General features: G+C 41.3%; 1 protein-coding gene across 4 annotated transcripts in view; it reads right to left on the reverse strand.

Annotated features, from left to right (window-relative positions):
- The window catches only part of CDK1 (cyclin dependent kinase 1), a 94066-nt gene that overhangs the window by 60410 nt on the left and 13336 nt on the right, over positions 1 to 20320 (reverse strand). The window lies entirely within an intron of this gene.

Here is a 20320-nt window from a genome sequence, read left to right on the forward strand (position 1 = left end):
GAAGAAGGCACTGGTGACCCACTCCAGTACCCTTGCCTGGAAAATTCCATGGGCAGAGGAGCCTGGTAGGCTGCAGTCCATGGGGTCGCAAAGAGTCAGACACGACTGAGCAACTTCACTTTCACTTTTCACCTTCACGCATTGGAGAAGGAAATGGCAACCCACTCCAGTGTTCTTGCCTAGAGAATCCCAGGGACGGGGGAGCCTGGTGGGCTGCCGTCTATGGGGTCGCACAGAGTCGGACACGACTGAAGCGACTTGGCAGTAGCAGCAGCAGCAGTGACATTTGAAAGATGTCTTCAAATGTGAGCATAATTCTGGCAAATAGAGTTGGAAGAAGGAAGTTGGTGGAGTGGAGATGACCACTAGAGTCATCTCCAAGGTAAGCAGAAAGGGAAAGCATAGGCCAGAAGTGGAGAACATCAAGCAGTGGGATTTGGCTGGAAGGTGGGGTGAGACAGGAGGTAAGGGGGTAGAAGAGAAGAAAGGAAAGCTGGATTCTTATCGTGAAGAGTTTCGGAGGTCACGGTGGGGAAGGTTACCAGCAGCACTTCAGAAAGCCCAAAAGGAAGGACTGAAGGTTTTCTCTCTCTGTTGAGCAGGGGAGTGAAAGTATCACATTTCTCCTTTAAACAGATTAGTCTGGCAGTGCTCCCCAGAAAGGATTAGTGTGGGAAGAGAGAGGAACAAGAAAGAAAGTGAAAGTGAAGTTGCTCGGTTGTGTCCGACTCTTTGTGATCTCATGGACTACAGCCTACCAGGTTCCTCCATCCATGGGATTTTCCAGGCAAGAATACTGGAGTGGGGTGCCATTGCCTTCTCCAGGAGATATTCCCAACCCAGGGACTGAACCCAGATCTCCCGCACTGTAGGCAGACATTTTACCTTCTGAGCCACCAGGAAGAGGAACAAGAATGCCAGTTAAAAGATAACTCCCTCCAGGCATTTCTCATATCCAAGGCTGGGACCAACTCTATAAGGCAGAAATTTATAAATCTCTACAGACACACACACACACTCACACGTGCACGCATGCTCTACACGCACACATACAAGCGTGCACGTGTGTGTGTGTGAGTGTGTGTGTGTGTTAAGTGTGTGTGGAGTGTGTGTGTGTGTTAAGTGTGTGTGGAGGCAATGCTGTAAGGCTATTATGACTACAGTTCCACTAGAGGGTAGTAGAGACAAATTGGTAAAGTAGATGAAGCTGTTATCATCTCTACTGGTTACAAGCCAAGTATTTTTCTTCTTGTCTATATTTTGGAATGGTTGTAAGCTTGATTCAGTTATTCCATGGCTAAGAAAAATATGACAAGTACATTTGGTAGATTGTAGCTTTAGACAAACCTAGACGGCGTATTAAAAAACAGAGACATTACTTTGCCCACAAAGGTCTGTCTGGTCAAAGCTATGGTTTTTCCAGTAGTCATGTATGAATGTGTGAGTTGGACTATAAAGAAGGTTGAGTGCTGAAGAACTGATGCTTTTGAACTGTGGTGTTGGAGAAGACTCTTGAGAGTTCCTTGGACTGTAAGGAGATCCAACCAGTCAATTCTAAAGGCAATCAGTTCTGAATATTCATTGAAAGGACTGATGCTGAAGCTGAAACTCCAATACTTTGGCCAACTGATGCGAAGAATTGACTCATTGGAAAAGACCGTGATGCTGGGAAAGATTGAAGACAGGAGGAGAAGGGGACGACAGAGGATGAGATGGTTCGATGCTTCACTGATGGTCCACTGATTCAGTGGACATGAGTTTGAGCAAGCTCCGGGAGATAGTGAAGGACAGGGAAGTCTGGTGTGCTGCAATTCATGGGGTCACAAAGAGTCAGACATGACTGAGTGACTGAACAACATCTTTAGACAAGTGAGTAAACTCAAGCTACCCATTTTTAAAAGGTGATCGAGCTGAGTTTGCAAGCCCAGAAAACTAGTCAGTATTTAGCTTCTTCACAATAACCAATATCTAATTATGGCCTTGAATGGAAAGTCTCTTTTTTTTTTAAATTGAACCTAGAATATTACATCCAAGTCTATTGATTATTGTAAAGGAAGAAGGAGAAAAAGAAGATGAAGAAGAAGAAAGAGGAGAAGAGAAGAAGAAAAGAAAAATTAGTAAAAGTTAATTTTGGTGTGTTCTCTTGGTTAAATAATTTAATTGGGAAAAAGTATATTTTTGGTATACTCATTATAGATAATATCCTAAAATATATGTTGCTGTGTTGTATTGCTGTATTTTATACACATACACACACCCCTTTGGAAAGTAATATAGCACTGAAGAGCTAAAATAACCAGGCTGTTTTTTTTGTTTCTGGACTCTTAGTATTTCCTCCAACGTTATTTTATCATAAGGAAAAAATTTTATATGAATAAAAAGCATATATTTGGAAAAGCAGATTGCAACATTTTCTATAATAACAAAAATATTAGAAAAACAATTTAGAGCCAATCTAGAAGTCTAATAGGGAAACAGTTTAATCAGTAAATTATGACATTTCCCTTAATCAAATACCACAGACTCAGACACATATACTACGATAGCAAGTTTATAAAAGCATGAATTTATCCTAGAAAGAAATAGACACAGAATTGTTCTCTTAGTATGATGGAAAGTGTGGTCACTTAAAAGCATTTCCATCCAACTAGCTTGATGTTGTTTTTACAATGCTGCTGCTACTGTTTAGTCATGTCTGTCTCTTCAGCAACCCCATGGACTACAACCCACCAGGTTCCACAGTCCATGGAATTCTCCAGGCAAGAGTACTGGAGTGGGTTGCCATGCCCTTCTCAAGGGGATCTTCCCAACCCAAGGATGGAACCCATGTCTCCTGCTTGGCAAGTAGATTCTTTACCACTGAGCCACCTGGACAATGACCACACACTAAAAGGGAATGTACTGCTACTAAAAATTACTTGCAGTTTCAAGCTGCTGCCATTTAGCTAACACTTTCCAAGGCTTCACAGTGCAAAGATCACTATACATGAAAATTCATATCAGAACAACTCTCTTCAATGACCTTGTTTTTTTACTAAGAAAAAAAGAAAGGAAGGAAAGGAAGAAACCAAACTGGGACACCTCGAATGATTATGTCTACAATCAGTACATCTCTGGAGTAAAGTGTAGTATTTGAAAAGATTTATAAATACCTTCCTCAGCAGTTTAAGGAAAGGAATGCAAAGAAATCAGCAGAGCAAAGAGAAATTTCAAATGAAATATGGCATCAGTACTGTGGTTACTGAATATCAAAAATGCATGTCCTAGTGTAGGAGTAGACAGTTTGTAAACTTGCCCGGTCCTGAAAATGTCTGAGTTGACCATCCTCTTTCATCGTTAAAAATATAGTAAAACTCCAAAACCAAAACTAAGCTTGCTTTCCATTCAATGCCTTCTGAGCATGTGCAAAGGCAATAATCAAAGAATTTATAAGACAATAAAGTGTTAAAGCTGATGGAGCCTTAGAGATCACCTAATGAGAAATGAACAGTGTTAACGAACTAAAGTTTTTACATTTCCCCTATCTTCAGAGCTCCTAGGACTTATTTGTATTATTTAAATCCCAGACAATAAACAGTGTAACTTTGTCAGTAAGCAGGAAATACATGCTGCTGCTGCTGCTAAGTCACTTGAGTCGTGTCGGACTCCGTGCGATCCCAGAGACAGCAGCCCACCAGGCTCCCCCGTCCCTGGGATTCTCCAGGCAAGAACACTGGAGTGGGTTGCCATTTCCTTCTCCAATGCATGAAAACGAAAAGTGAAAGTGAAGTCACTCAGTCCTGTCTGACTCTTAGCAACCCCATGGACTGCAGCCCACCAGGCTCCTCCATCCATGGGATTTGCCAGGCAAGAGTACTGGAGTGGGGTGCCATTGCCTTCTCCAAGGAAATACATAAACATGTATTAATACATGTACATGTATGTGCACTGTGTGTGCTAAGTCACTTTAGTCATGTCCAACTCTTTGTGACCCCAGGGGCTGTAGCCCTCCAGGCTCCTCTGTCCACGGGATTCCCCAGGCAAGCAAGAATACTGGGATGGATGGCATGCCCTCCTCCAGGGGTTCTTCCTGACCCAGGGATTGAAACTGTGTCTCTTACATCTCCTGCATTGGCAGGTAAATTCTTTAACCACTAGCACCACCTGGAAAGCCCATGTGTGTATGGAAAGAGATAAGGCAGTTTAAAAGTTTCAGTATGAAAATATTAGCTACCTTCTTTATAACATTTAGACTTATGCCATGAACTGTGCTAAGACCTTTACATAGTCTTTCTTCAAAAATGCAATAGTTCTATTGGTACAGATTCAGCTTCAGAGGAGGAAAGCAAGATCTGGAGTGGGTACATAATTTGCCCACTGTCAGATAGTTGATAAGAGGTAGAGGGAGCCTTGAACCCAGGGTTTTCTGACTCCAAAGCTCAGCTTCTCTACTACCATGCAATCTTCCATGTTCGTGTGAGAAAAAGAAATATGACACTCTAAGGTGATAAATTATTGGAAATGTTATTGACACTGATTCTGGTAAATAGGAATTCTGTTTAGCCCTCATACTGCATACCACAAGGATAGTTTCATTTTCATTGGTGTCTCCTTAAAGAACAGTAGAAGTATTCCGTTTTCTTTAAATAAGAATGTGATTAAACAAGGTTGAATCATTGGGTAATAATAGAGTATTTAAAATGGTTGTTCATTATTCTTGGACCACCACAGTGATTAGTTTCAGATGAAAGGGATAAAAAAATTCAGAGCTCATTCTCAAACAGCCGTAGGTCTGGGTTTTCTCTCCTTACTAGAATTTTCCACTCAAGATAGCTGGTTATTCCTTAGAAATGCATTCCAGTATACAGTAGGTGCAGACAAATACTTTTTGACTCCACTTATATGAGATATTTCAAATAGTTAAATAGATAGAGCCAGAAAGTGTTAACACATGGGTAGATGCCAGAGGCTGGGGGTGGGGTGAGGAGGAGGGGGAATGGGGACTTAGTGTTTAATGGGGACGGAGTTTCAGTTTAGGAAAACTTGGAAGATGGATGATGGAGAGTTGCACAGCCATGTGACACTTAGTGCCACTGAAATGTACAGTTAAATATGGTTAAAATAGTGTGTTTTATATTATGTAATTTTTACCTCAATAAAAAGTTTTTAGAAAGATATCCGGTAATTTTCAGTGTTTTTCTGGGCGTAGTAATCCACAAGAAAGTGGATTAATGGTTCATGACACATTTCCATCATTGGTGCCTCTTTAGCCATCTTTATTCATATAATTATTAATTTATAGCAATAATGTAATAAGCACTCATAAACCAGTATCAAAACTGGGATCTTAACAATAGCTTACACATATGTGATCCTCTGTGTACCATCCTATTCCAACCTCGGGTGACTTCTATCCTGAATCATATCTTGTATTTTTGTGTAGTTTCATCTGTACAATCTTAAAGAGTGTGCATGTATGTTTCCCCTCAACTTTTTATTTAAAAATTTAAAATTTGCTTTATCCTAGGGCTTTATCTCTGCAGGTGTTGCAGAGATAAAGAATCTGCCTGCCAGTGGGGGTGACATGTATTCGATCCCTGGGGTAGGGAAAATCACCTAGAGGAGGAAATGGCAACCCTCTCCAATATTCTTGCCTGGAAAATTCCATGGACAGAGCCTGGCAGGCTACACTCCGTGGGTTCACAAAAGAGTTAGACATGGCTGACTGATCGAGCACTTGTATCTTTTCTCTCTCCTTCTCTTCCTCCTTAGACTGTGTAACTGAGCCCAGAAAATGTCAGCGGATAGTGGGGATGTGCTGGTCAAGAGTTGTCTGTCTGGGAATTCCCTGGCAATCAATCCAGTGGTTAAGACTCCAAGCTTCCCCTATAGGGAGGAAGTATGGGTTGGATCCTGGGTCGGGGAACTAGGATTCTGCATGCCCTGCATAAAAACAAAAATGAAAAACCCAGCTCTTCCATGCTGCCCTTTAGTCCAGCACTTTCCATGAGTCTCCTAGTGATTTACAGTTGTTTAGTTTAAGACGACAAGAATGCCAACTATGAGGGCCTGAAGACAGAGACAGGCTATCTCTGAATCCACAGGGATGGAACAGGGCTTAGCACACGGGAATGGTCCAGTAAATGATTCTGTAGTGAAACAGAGATAAGGGTAGGGTAAGAATGATATATACATGCTGATGACAAAGACATACTGGCTATTTAAAAAGATTGAAGATAGAAGGCAAGGCTATAGAAGGAATTTGGGGGGAAAAAGTTCATTAGGTTATTTTACAGAAGTAAAAAGGGTGTGATTCATTATTCACACAGATACAAAAGTCAGACAGGAAGCATGTCTTGTTATACATGCATAAATTTGTATGACTTCTGCTGCTGCTGCTGCTAAGTTGCTTCAGTCGTGTCCGACTCTGTGCGACCCCATAGACGGCAGCCCACCAGGCTCCCCCCGTCCCTGGGATTCTCCAGGCAAGAATACTGGAGTGGGTTGCCATTTCCTTCTCCAATGCATGAAAATGAAAAGTGAAAGTGAAGTCACTCAGTCGTGTCCGACTCTTCACGACCCCGTGGACTGCAGCCTACCAGGCTCCTCTGTCCATGGGATTTTCCGGGCAAGAGTACTGGAGTTGGGTGCCATTGCCTTCTCCGTGTATGACTTCTATGAGGTGTTTAATATTTTTGGCAATACTTTTTCTTTTGAAACTCTTTTAAAAACTACATCTTTCAAAAAAATTTTTTAAATTAAAAAAAAAAGACATATCTTTCTCATTACCACAAGAAAACTCTCTTGTGGTTTTCTTCCTACCGCTGGTTTCTGCTTTCCAGTCTCCTTCACTGGCTGATTTCCTTTCTCTCCATCATGGTTCCCAAGGTTCCACCTGGGTATTCACTTCTCACTCTATTCTCTTTCTTTGCAGAGACAGTCTCATTGAACTTGAAGGTGACCAAGTGCATATTTCTAATCCGCACTTCTCTTCTGAGCGCCAAACTCACTTCTACTGGACATTTCCACCTGGATTTCCCACTGGCATCTTAACCTCTAATATCTTTCTCAACCAGATATTGTTTCTCCATTTCACCCACTCTGAAAGTTGTGATGTTCTACATTCCTTCCTAACCATGTCTAATTCGACATGTACGGTCTACATTCTCTACCTTTTCTTTCCATTCCTATTGCTACTCCCTCAGCTTATGTCCTTATCACTTTTTATTTTTTTAGTATTTATTTATTTGTCTCCAGATCTTAGCTGCAGCATGCAGGATACTCAATCTTTGTTGCAGTACCATAGATCTTTAGTTGTGACATGCAAACTCTTAGTTGAAGCATGTGAGATCTAGTTCTCTGTTGTCATTAGTCACTAAGTTGTCTCTGACTCTTTTGCGACCCCATGGGCTGTAGCCTGCAGGGCTCCTCTGTCCATGGAATTCTCCAGGTAAGAATATTGGAGTGGGTTGCCATTTCCTTCTCCAGGGGATCTGACCCAGGGATCTAACCCAAGTTTCCTGCATTGCAGGTGGATTCTTTACCACTGAGCCACCTAGGGAATAGTTCTCTGACCAAGGATCCATTCCAGACCCTCTGCACTGGGAGCTCAGAGCAACTGGACCACCAGGTAAAGCCCCCTGTCCTCATACTTCTTGGTTATCATTTCAATAACTGCCTGGTTGTTCTCCCTCCAGTGTCTCCTCTATCTCTATAGCCATGTTAGTACTTTCTTAAAAATTATTCAGTAGCTCTTTGTCACAGAGGTCATAGAGCCTAAATTGATTAGCCTGGCATTCTCCTTTCTTTACAGTACAATTCCAGTCTATCTAACCTATCACATCTCCTGATGGCCCTGATGCTTCATGCTGCGCTACATCCCGTAGCGTCAAACAACTTGGGATTCTTCAGCACATTGTATTGCATTCTTTCTGGAAGGACTATCTGCTTTTTTAAAAAAAAAATTTTTTTTTAAAGATTTATTCATTTATTTTATTTTTGGCTGTGTTGGGTCTTCATTGCTACTTGTGGGCTTTCTCTGGTTGTGGTGAGCAGGAGATACTCTCTGAGCTCTGGTGGGCAGGCTTCTCACGGCAGTGGCTTCTCCTGTTGCAGAGCACAGCTGTAGGTGCACGGGCTTAAGTAGTTGCAGTGCATGGGCTTGGTTGCTCTGCTGCATGTGGGATCATCCCAGACCAGGGATCTAACCCATGTCTCCTGCATCAGCAGATGGATTCTTAACCATTAGACCACTAGGGAAGTCCCTGGAATGACTATCTCTTGTACCTATAATTCGTTGAATGACAAAGGTCTACAATGTTCTGGCTAAGAGGAGGAAAAAGGCCTCAGTTTTAGTTGGTAGTAATGGCAGGAATGAATTCAGTAATTTCTTTTTCTTTTTTCTCTCTTTTTTTTAAATTATTTTTTAAATTTTTGGCTGCACGGTACAATAGCATGTGCATCTTAGTTCCCCAGTCAGGGATCAAATCCCTTATGTTGGAAGCAGGAGCCTTAAACCACTGACCATCATGAGAGTTCTGAACTCAGCCGTTTCAAGAGAAACTGAAAGTCAGCCAGAACACAGAAACAGCAGCCTTAAAAAGTTGAAGGTAAACCAATGAAAGGAAATAGAACAACTGGTTAAAGTTTCACTGTCCATTATCAGGTTCTGGTTGACCTTGGTGATAGGATCATGAATTTAGAGTAATTATATCATAATGAGAAAACTTACATGCAAATAAAGCAGTCATTAGGGATCTTAGCCTTGTTAGCATTCTTTGGAAGAAAGTCAGGGGATAGTTTTGGGAGTGGTCTGTGCTTTAAACAAAGAATGAAGTCATGGAGGAGAAGAAAAGGGTTTATGTACATACAGGATTAACAAGCCCATGCTAGGGAGAGTGTTCTGGTTCCATACACCTGTGTTTTCCTCACTGTTTTTGCTCAGATGCTGTAAACAAAGCATGTGGTTATAAATATCTTCAGAGTCTGTTCACATGTTTCTGTTTGGAAGAAAATCCTAGTAATCAAGAAGTTAGACTGGAGGAACTTCCCTGGTGCTCTAATGGTAAAGAGTCTGCCCTCCAAATGCAGGGGATCACAGGTTCAATCCCTGGTCAGGAAGTAAGAGCTCACAGGCCACAAGGCACGCTCAAAAATTAAAAAAAAAAAAAAAAAATATATATATATATAAGGAATAGATTGGAAAAAATGGTGGACACATGCTATCTCCCAGGAATCTGCAACAATCTAGGCAGTTTCCTGTGTTTCCCTGATGGCTCAGATGGTAAAGAATCTGCCTACAGTGCAGAAGGCCAGAGTTTGATCCCTGGATCAGGAAGATTCCCTGGAGAAAGGAATGGCTACTCACTCCAATATTCTTGCCTGGAGAATTCCATGGACAGAGGAGCCTGGTGGGCTAGAGTCTATGGAGTCACTGAGAATCAGATGCAACTGAGCAACTAACACTTTCTCATCACTTTCAGGCAGTTTCCTAGATTGGGTTGCTCTTTCTGTCCTGTCATTACTAAGCCCGGAAGGGGTGAAGGGGTGTAGAGGGCAGGGTTAAATTCATCTAACCCTATCCTTGGGGTTAGAGCAAGGAGACAATCTATGAGGAACAAATGATATCTCCACAAAGTGTAATCCTAATTTTTTTTTTAAAGAGAAGGTTGAGAGGGAAGGGAAGGGAAAAGAGAGTCAGTTTCTTATGTACCAAAATGGTATAATCTCCTATATACTGCTATATGAGAAAACAAGATGCAGAACTTAAGTATGCAATGCTAGTTTTGGGGTAAGACGTGGGAAAATAAGAATATATATGGAGCATTTGCTAATAGGTAGTTAGAATAGGGAAAAGGAGTCCAAAATGGCGGTGGCTAAAAGACAAGGAAGGGAAAAGCCTGCAAAAATAGAACAGAGGAAGGTCAAAGGAAGGTCCGAGGACCGGAGTGAGGACTTCAGGCAGAACGCACTCCTGGCTAAGCCCTATTTGCATAGGACAGGCCCAGGAGGAAGAAAAAAAAACATATAAAAAGAGGAGCCAAAGGGCTCTCTCTCTCTCTCTTTCTCCTGCGTGCTGGGGCGCTCTTCTCTTCTTGTCTTTGGGTCAACATGCCCTCACGCCTCGAAGATGGATTTTCCTGCTATTATCTAAACAAAATAGAGTTGTAACATGGAGCTGTAACACTGATTTGGCTAAGAGCTATAACACGGTCCGTTTGAGACCTGAGAGCTATAACACGGTCTATCCAAGACCCGAGAGCTGTGACACACCAAGGGGGGCTTTAATGTCCATCACTCCAGATCTTTGTTGTGATGAGACAGAACCGAAGAGCATACACTGGCCTGACAAGCCTATAAAGTTACATAATAACATAATCAAAATGATTTTCTATGATGGGAGGAACTGAGAAACTAGATGGAGACAGAGTGTTAGCAAGGTATCTTACTTATGATTTCTATATGGTTTTGCTGTTTGAAACATGCAAATGTTTTATCTACTGAACAAAGTAAAGTAGTAAAATAAAATTTAACTGTTGATGAGTAATTGTTCCCTTCAGAAAAATTATCAGACCATTGGCAGGAAGAGATGTTCATCACAGTGTTGATTCTAATAGAACAAAGGAAAATAACTCTGACAGGCAATCAACTAGATACAATGAATGCAATTATACAATGAATACATGGAACTGTAAAGAGTTATGGTGTAAATACGTAATTATTGAGAGCAATGGGAAAATATGATACCAAATAGTAAGCCTAATACGATCTCTTTACCAGGAAATAAAAAACTGTGCAACACTGTGTACCAAAGTGTTCATTTGAGACTATAGGTGACTTATGTTTAACTTTTGTTTTTCCTTTTTTTTTGAAGGTAAGAATGGATTTCTTTAGAGAGAAACACACTCCACAAACAGAATGTGGGCCGTTGCAGAGGGTGAGGCCTAATCTTTGTTTTCTAATGTGGTTAAGTAATGAGTTAGTTTTTTATGTATTAAAGAGGGGAGGAGAGATAAATTAGGAGTTTGGAATTAATTCATACATACTACTTTATAAACAACAAGGACCTACTGTAATAGCACAGGAAACTATACTCAATATCTTAAAATAACCTATGCTGTAGGGGAAAAGAATCTGAAAAAGAATATACACAGATGTATATATAATTGAATCACTTTGCTGTAACTTGAAACTAACACAACCTTGCAAATTAACTATATTTCAATTAAAATGCATAAATAATGTTGACAAATTTTTAAAAATTAGGCATAAAATAAACAAAGTTTAAAAAATATCACCTTTCACTATCCCTGTCTCTACTTATTAAGTAGGACATTCTTTCATATTTTGTATCTGCTGCTTCTGCTGCTAAGTTGCTTCAGTCGTGTCCGACTCTGTGCGACCCCATGGACTGCAGCCTACCAGGCTTCTCCATCCATGGGATTCTCCAGGCAAGAACACTGGAGTGGGTTGCCATTTCCTTCTCCAATGCATGAAAGTGAAAAGTGAAAGTGAAGTTGCTCAGTCGTGTCTGACTCTTAACGACCCCATGGACTGCAGCCTACCAGGCTCCTCCATCCATGGGATTTTCCAGGCAAGAGTACTGGAGTGGGGTGCCATTGCATTCTCCATATTTTTTTTTTTTTTTTGTATCAAGTAGTGGTAATAGAAGCACTGACATTTACTGAGTGTTTCCCATGTCTAAGGCATTACTGTTAATGCCTTATTTAAAGCACTTACTGTTAAGTGCTTTATAAGGATTATAAGTTAATAATCAAAATAACATTATAAGGTTCTGAAATATTATATGAATTATTAGATTTCCATTCTACAGGTAAGGATCCCAAGGCTTGGCAAGGGTAAGTCTCTAGCCCAAGTAACCTTGATAATAATCAATGATCAGTAATTAATGGTGAGTGTCGAACTTAGTCTGACTCCAGAGCTTGTGATCTCATCACTGTGCTGTCATAGTATATGTACCTTTGTTGGGGTCTTAGCTCTCTTTGTTATAACAATTTTGGTACCCCTGGTGCTTTCTTTAGCAGTTCTTCAGTTCCTACAAAATAGTTCAGAGCTTGATTTTTAACACACAGCTAAGTGTTTGTTGGATAAATGAATGCATTTTTTCTAAGCCAGAGTAGAAGTTGTCCAACTTAACATGTCTCTGGATATCATGGAGTGCAGTGGTTCCTAATCATATTGGTTGGTTGCCTCGCAGGAATATCTGTCTTTCCAGATACATCTCTGTGAATTCCATGTTTCTGATAGTCATGCATTCCTGTACTGTGCAGTTGAAGAGTATTTTTTTTCATTCTATCACTAAGCCTATGGAGGAAAATTGATAAAATGTGTATTTGGTACCTATTAATAGTATGTAAGAGACTGTCCTGAGCACCAGATGTACAAGGCCTATAAAACCATCAGTCGTCAAGACAGAGAAAGAAAAACATCATATGATATCACTTATACATGGAATCTAAAAAATGATACAAAAGAACTTATTCATAAAAACAGAATAGACTCGCATGCATAGGAAACAAACCTATTGATTACTCAAGGGGATAGCACCCACTCCAGTGTTCTTGCCTGGAGAATCCCAGGGATGGGTGAGCCTGGTGGGCTGCCGTCTATGGGGTCTCACAGCATCAGACATGACTGAAGCGACTTAGCAGCAGCAGCAGCAAAGGGGATAGCTAGGGGAGTGGGGATAAGTTAGGAGTTTGGTATTAACCTATACACACTACAATATATAAAATAGGAAAACAACAAGGACCTAGTGTATAGCACAAGGAGCTATACTCAATATCCTATAATGACCTATTATGGAAAAGAATACATATATATACACACACACACATATATATATGTGTGTATTCAGTTATACACACATATACACTCTGCCCTTGAAACTAATACAACATTGTAAATCAACAATACTTCAATTTTATGTATGGCAAAACCAATACAATATTGTAAAGTTAAAAAAAAAAAGTCAGGTGTAAGGAACTCATAGGCAGAGGCAGAAGGCAGGGGAGGGGTTTTCCTAGTCATCACTCATTTACAACAGAGAGAAAAGCACGTGTACTCAGAGAGGCAGAGGATAAACACCTCCCTCTGCCTGGGACTGGAGCATCCCGGAAGACTTTCCAGAGGAGGTGGCAGTCACTGAACTAAGTTTTCATGGATCAAGTAGGAATGAGGCTAACAGTAAGGGGTAGATGGATAATACTTTTAACAAGAGCTTGATGTCAAGACAAATCCATTCACAATTTTGAGAAAAGACTTCTCTGAGAAGAATCTTAACAATACATGTGGATGTGTCAATTAAAATAGAAGAGTGGAGATTTAGAAATTGTGTGTCAGGGAAAATAAAAGAAATTGTGTGCACATAGAAGTGTGTGTGTGTGTGTGTGTGTGTGTGTGTGTGTGTACACGTGCAATGGTGAGCCTATGTGATTGTGCAAGATCAGAGTGAAAAGGAAATTACGTTTAGTAGAAAACCAGGTCTTATTTCAGATCACATCTCTTTTCTGACATTTATAACAGTAATTGCAGTAATTGTGACCAGGCCAGCCTCCTGAGCATTGGCTTGGGCACATGAATTCCTTTCTCTGACTCCTATAGCTTGGTGCAGAGTCAGAGTGATTTCCTCGTGATGACTCATAACTCAATGACCAGGAAAAAATTAACAGGCTTCACAATAGGTCAATGTTTTTTTAATCCAGAGAAAAGTTTAACCCTTGCAGATTTATCAGACCAAATAAATATATGACCAAATATATTCACGACATTAGCAAAGAAAGTAGGCTCATAATTCATGGTCTCCAGAAGCTGAGGCCAAAGCAAAATTTTTCTAGGTGCTTCAGTAGGTAACCAGGTGGGGACCCAGGAAAAAATATCCTGAAAAAAGACTGATCTGGGATTTCCCCTGTGGTTCAGAGGCTTAGACTTTGTGCTCCCAGTGCAGGGGGACTGGATTCTATCCCTAGTCAGTAAACTAGATTCCATATGCCTCGACTAAGAGTTCACACGCTGCAATTAAAGATCCCACATGCCTAACTAAGACAGCTAAATAAATAAGTTTTTGAAAGACTGAGCTTATCTAGTCAAATCACCCAATTAAAAAAAGACAACTGCTTTAATTTCAATTTACATACTGAAAACCAGTTACATACTGAAAACCATACTCCACATTTCTTTATCTCAACCCCTTTGCTTGTGAAGTGGAGGAAGGAGTAGAAGAATTAATTAGAAGTTAATTAAATTTCAGGCAGTTTTAATTAAGGAGTTAAAAAACAATTAAGATAAACTTAGAAATGTTACCTAACTAATTAGAAGAGCAATAAAAATTAGCAAAGTCATCCAATAAACCTATGTTTTACCTGCAAATTTTTACATCATCACTATCTAATAAAGTGGACAAAATAATCGGGGGGTGAGGTAGGAAGGAATTATATTTGAGTATGAACAATTCAAGGGAAAGACACCAGAGTTGGGTGAAACCAGATTTTTATTCTTCTGTACCTTTAGTAAACTGTATTCAAAACTCTCTTAATTGAACATCTGGTAGCTATGGGTGACTCTAGACAGAAAGTATTAATAGATAGATCTTTATGCTAAATACACAGTGCATCCCTGGGACACATTAAGTGCTAGTCTCTTGGATCTCTCATCACACAAGGTTATAGAGAAGTTCATTACAGGGCTTCTTTTATAATGACTAGCTTTTAACCTTTGCTAGTTAAATGATGAAATGGTACTGGTGATTCAGAATCAGTGTAATTCACGTTTGATGTGCAGAGTGGTTGGTTAAATAGTACATTTCCCATCCCAGAGCTATATATATTCTTGTACCACTCCTTGCAAGGCTAGAATTGCTGACCTGAAGATAGCCATTGCCCACCCACTGGGAAAGAGCTAGGTGACTGGATTTCAGAGCACTAAGTTCCTGTAGACAGAGAAGATGGGGGTTGTCTATCTGACCTGTTTGCTTGATGTTACTTTGAGTCCAGCCATCAAGTCTTCATCTGGTCAACAACAGCTCACCACTCCCAGTTCTCCCAGTCATTTATAGTTGGCCTCACTTTGACTTGGTAGAAGTCAAAGAAACAGTTTTGCTGCCTGCAAACATGAGGTCTTCACTAGGGAAGACTGATACCTAAGATGTGACTGAGGTGGGCGCTGTCAGTGCATCTTATCCAAAAGCAGCGTTTCCTGACCTCAGCACTATTGACCTCTGGAGCCAGATAATTTCTTGTGGAGGGCTGTTCTGTGCACTAGAGGTTGGTCAGCAGCGTCCCCAGCCTTTCCTCATTACATGCCAACAGGAACCGTACAGCCTGTGATGATTAAAAATGTCTCCAGACATCACTACATATGCCCCTGGGAACAAATAACCCCTAGTTGAGAATCGGGATCTTCGATCCATGTCCTATTAGGTGGGAGCTCCCAGGACCCTAGTGCTGTGTGTGCTTAGTTGCTCAGTCATGTCCAACTCTTTGCGACCCCATGGACTGAAGCCCACCAGGATCCTCTGCCCATGGGGATTCTCCAGGCAAGAGTAGAGAAGCTGGGTTGCCATACCCTCCTCTAGGGGATCTTCCCCACCCAGGGATCGAACCCAGGTCTCCCACATTGCAGGAGAATTCTTTACCAGCTGAGCCACCAGGGAAGCTCAAGAATACTGGAGTGGGTAGCCTATCCCTTCTCCAGGGGATCTTCCCAACCAGGAATTGAACCGGGGGCAGATTGAACATTGCAGGCAGATTCTTTACCAGCTGAGCTACTAGGGAAGACCCCTAGGACCTTAGATCCATGTCCTAATAGGTGGAAGGTGGAGTTCCTGCTCCCTGGTAAGTGTGAAGAATCTTAGTATCTTATCTTGTGACCTAAGAAGAGAAAGGCATCCTCCCCTACTGTACTTCATAGCCACCATGTAAGCTGAACTCAAGCCAGCCTCCAACAGGAAGCTCCTAAATTGTTTCTTCACAAGTCTGATAAATCTCTGCTGATGTCACCCTGCAAGCAGTCAGGGTTATTTTTTTTTTTAATATTTATTTATTTGGCTTCACTGGGTCTTAGTTGCAGAATGTGGGATCTAGTTCCCTGACCAGGGATTGAACCAGGGCTCCCTGCATTCATTGTTGCTGTTCAGACACTCAGTTGTGTCTGACTCTTTTCAACCCCATGGACTCCAATACGCCAGGCTTCCCTGTCCTTCACTATCTCCTGGAATTTGCTCAAACTCATGTCCATTAAGTCAATGATGCCAACCAACTATCTCATTCTCTGCCCACCCCTCTTCTTTTGCCCTCAATCTTTCCCAGCATGAGAGTCTTTTATGAGTCAGCTCTTCCCATCAGGTGGTCAAAGTATTGGAGCTTCAACATCAGTCCTTCCACTGAATATTCAGGGTGGCTTTCCTGTAGAATTGACTGGTTTAATCTCCTTGCTGTCCAAAGGACTCTCAAGAATCTTCTCCAGCATCACAGTTAGAAAGCATCAATTCTTTGGCACTTAGCCTTCTTTATGGTCCACTTGGAGTCTTAGCTACTGGACCGCAGGGAAGTCCCTCAGTTTCTCTTGGAATGATTTTGCTGCTGGGACTCCATCTTCCTTTCCTTGCTCTTTTGTGAAATTTTTTCAGGTCTCTACGTTTGCTGGGATGCAAGATTTTTTCCTATATATTCCATGTCTCCCTGTCACATGGGTTGAAATTATTCTCTTTGCTGTCACCTCAAACCACACAGTCTTGAATCCTTCTGAATTCTCTCCATGGTATTGTCCATATGATTTTATCCTTTGCTGATTGCTTCTTCTATGACAATTGCATATCCTATATCCTTGAAGTCATAGTCTAGACCAGAGCTCTCCATCCCAAAGCACCCAAGAAGAAAACCCTTAGATGTAATTATGTCCATGGTCATTCTCAACTTGGGAAGCAAACCTTGATCTTGCCCTTTTCTCCTGCCCATTCATCCCAGAGAAGTCTGGCACTGACTTAAGGAATTGGTTCTCACCCTGGAGCTGACATCATCAGGGGCTATTGATACAGATTGCTGGGCCCCAACCTCAGACTTTGGATATGGTCAAGGGTGAGTTGCAATGATTTGCAATTGTAGTAAGTTCCAGGTGATCTTATCTTATGGTCCGGACACCACACCTTGAGAACCACTGCCCTTAGGTGTGATGGCAGAGGAAAAAGCCCTCCTGGTGCATCTGGTTGGGTGGGGTGCCCAGTTAGTGCAGAATCACTGGTTAATTTTTCCTTTTTCCCCCAAAGATCAATGTTTCTTGACAAGTTCCAAATCGCCAGCAATGCCAGCTGAGCTTGTAAGGAACTGTGAGAAAGCTTCCATACCTCAAGGAATAAAGGTAGTGGGCTCAAACAAAAATACCCAGCATTTATATTTAAAATGGAGAGCCAACAAAGACCCTCTGTATAGCACAGGGAACTCTGCTCAATATTATGTAACAACCTTAATGGGAAAAGAATTTGAAAAAGAATAGATACATGTATATGTAGAACTGAATTACCTTGCTATACACCTGAAGCTAACATAGCATTGTTAATCAACTACACTCCAATATAAAATAAAATGTTTTTAAAAAAGGTACAAGCCTTCAGTTGTATAACAAGTAAGCGACAAGAATGTAACATACAGCATAAGGAAGATTATGGTCAATAATATTGTATGGGGACAGATGATTACAGATGATTACTATTACGGTGATCACTTCATAAAGAATGTCAATGTCAAATACTATGTAGTACACTTGAAACTAACATAATTGCTAAGTCACTTCAGTCGTGTCCGACTCTGTGCAACCCCATAGACGGCAGCCCACCAGGCTCCCCCCATCCCTGGGATTCTCCAGGCAAGAACACTAGAGTGGGTTGCCATTTCCTTCTCCAATGCATGAAAGTGAAAAGTGAGAGTGAAGTCGCTCAGTCATGTCCGACTCTTAGCGACCCCATGGACTGCAGCCTACCAGGCTCCGTCCATGGGATTTTCCAGGCAAGAGTACTGGAGTGGGTCGCCAGTGCCTTCTCCAGAAACTAATATAATACTGTGCATCAAATGTATTTCAATTAAAAATAAATATATATCTAAATAAATACAGCACGACAATACAGATACACTTCAGTTTCTTCACCCACAGGTGGATTTCCAGCTGTGCTGGCTTTTCAGAAGGAGATGCTTTGCCATATTCTTTCTGTGAAAGAGATAATATTTGCTAACATTGAAACTTCTAGATATTTATTAGGCAATTAATTTCAGAAATAGGGGAGAGAACAGGAACCTTGGAATGGGAGTACCTGGGCTCTAGTCTGGGTTGCCTCATGACATTTTGCAAATACTCAGTCTTCTCATCTATATGGTGAGGGACCTACATCTCTTCTCAGAGGGCCCTTGCAGTGCTATGATTCTAGAAACACTTCCTTAAAAAGGAAGGAAGCTTATAGGATCCTACTCATTCAAACATTCCCAATTTGATGTGCCAAAGGTCTCGTCTTGATGTGCCTAGCTGGTCTCCCTTGGTAGGCTCAAATGTGTCTGCAGCATCACTGTTAAAAATGAGGCCATTCATGGAACGTTTTAACATATCCATTATGGTAGGCTGAATAATGCTCCCCCCCGCCCAGAAATGTCCAGATGCTATTCCTGGAAAATGTGAGTATTATATGGTAATGGGAACTTTGCAGATATGATTAAGTTAAAGAATTCTGAGATGGGGAGATTAGCCTAGATTATCCGGGTGGGCCCTAAACGTAATTACAAGTGTCCTTGTAAGAGGGAGACAGAAATGTGATGACAGAAGAGGAGATGGCCATGCGGTGGCAGAAGCTGGGGGAGGAAACGTGACCTGATGTGAGGACATGAACCCAGGAATCAGGACAGCCTCTAGAAGCTGGAGAAGGCAAGAAACAGATTCTCACCTGGAGCCTCCCCCTGACACTTGACATTTCTACCCTGCTGATACCTTGGTTTTCCTCCCTTAACTCTCATTTCAAACATCTGCCCTCCAGAACTGCAAGAGAAAAAAAAAATGTATGCTGTTTTGAGCCATCAAATTTGTGGTAATTTGTTTCACAGCCGTGAAAACACTAATATCTTTTTATGGAGCGCCTCCTATGGGGCAGGTACTTTACACACAGTATCTCTAATTACTGCAGTACCGAAGCAGTGTGGATATTATACTATCTTCTAATACATACATAAGTTAACTGAGGCTCAGAGAGGCAGATTATTATAACCCAAACCATACACGTAATCAGTGGGAACCCAGATTCAAGCCGAGGTCTGCCTGATGTCGAAGTCTTTCCCTTTTGTTATGTTTCTGACCACAAGAAAAATGTACTGCAAGTACTTAGCACCATGTTTGGCATATGGCTAGGTCTTGATTAATGTTAGCTTTTATTATTGTTATTATATGTCTGTGTTTTTGACTACAGCTGCCAGCTCAAGTGTACATGGAGCATAATCACCCTACAGCCAGGGTGGCCTAGGACCCAGCAGACGGGAAGGGTCTCTTTGGCCTTTCCATAACCCATGTGCCTGGAGAGCTTCAAAGCCACAGAGATGCTGTTCTATTTCCACATATCCCTCCTTCCACATATCCCACTGTCTCTTTCTTTATTTTTTGTTTTTGAGATTTTTTTGATGTGGACCATTTTTAAAGTCTTTATTGAATTTGTTTACAATATGGCTTCTGTTTTATGTTTCAGTTTTTTATCTGCAAGGCGTGTGGGATTTTAGCTCCTTGAACAGGGATTGAATCTGCACTCCCTGCACTGGAAGGAGAAGTCTTAACCACTGGACCACCAGGGAAGTCCCTCCCACTGTTTCTAGAAATGAGAAAAGAAAAGGAGCTACAGCCAAAAGGAGAATGAGTGGGAAAATGTACACAGAGAGAAGACCTCTAAGACTGAGCCTCTTTAAGCTGGTATCCTGCTAAATTGACTCCTTCTCTGCCTCCCTTTAAAGGTCCCCAGATAGACCTCTGTGCCTGCATTGACACTCTCCTGGAAACTCCACATCCTTACTTTCAGCCTCATACATACTTCTGTCTGAGAAGCAGAGGGACTGAAGAGCAGTGGGATATAGGTAGAAAGTGAGAGAACCCTCTCCTAAAAACAAATACCTCTTCTTGTCTTCTTCTTCCATCTCGGTACTGGAATACCTCAACATTAGTTTATATCAATATATCAAAAAGAAGATATTTTCATGTGAAGAGATGTAAAATTTGAAGTGCAACCAAATGTTCTTATTATGGTGTGGGAAAACAGGTCCCTAAGAGATCTGAGCAGATAAAGCAAGTGTGTGGCATGCATGGTTCC

The sequence above is a fragment of the Bos grunniens genome, chromosome 28 (assembly GCF_055505025.1).
Source record: "Bos grunniens cultivar Pamir isolate PY7600 chromosome 28, Bosgru_T2T1.0, whole genome shotgun sequence".
Lineage (NCBI taxonomy): Eukaryota > Metazoa > Chordata > Mammalia > Artiodactyla > Bovidae > Bos > Bos grunniens.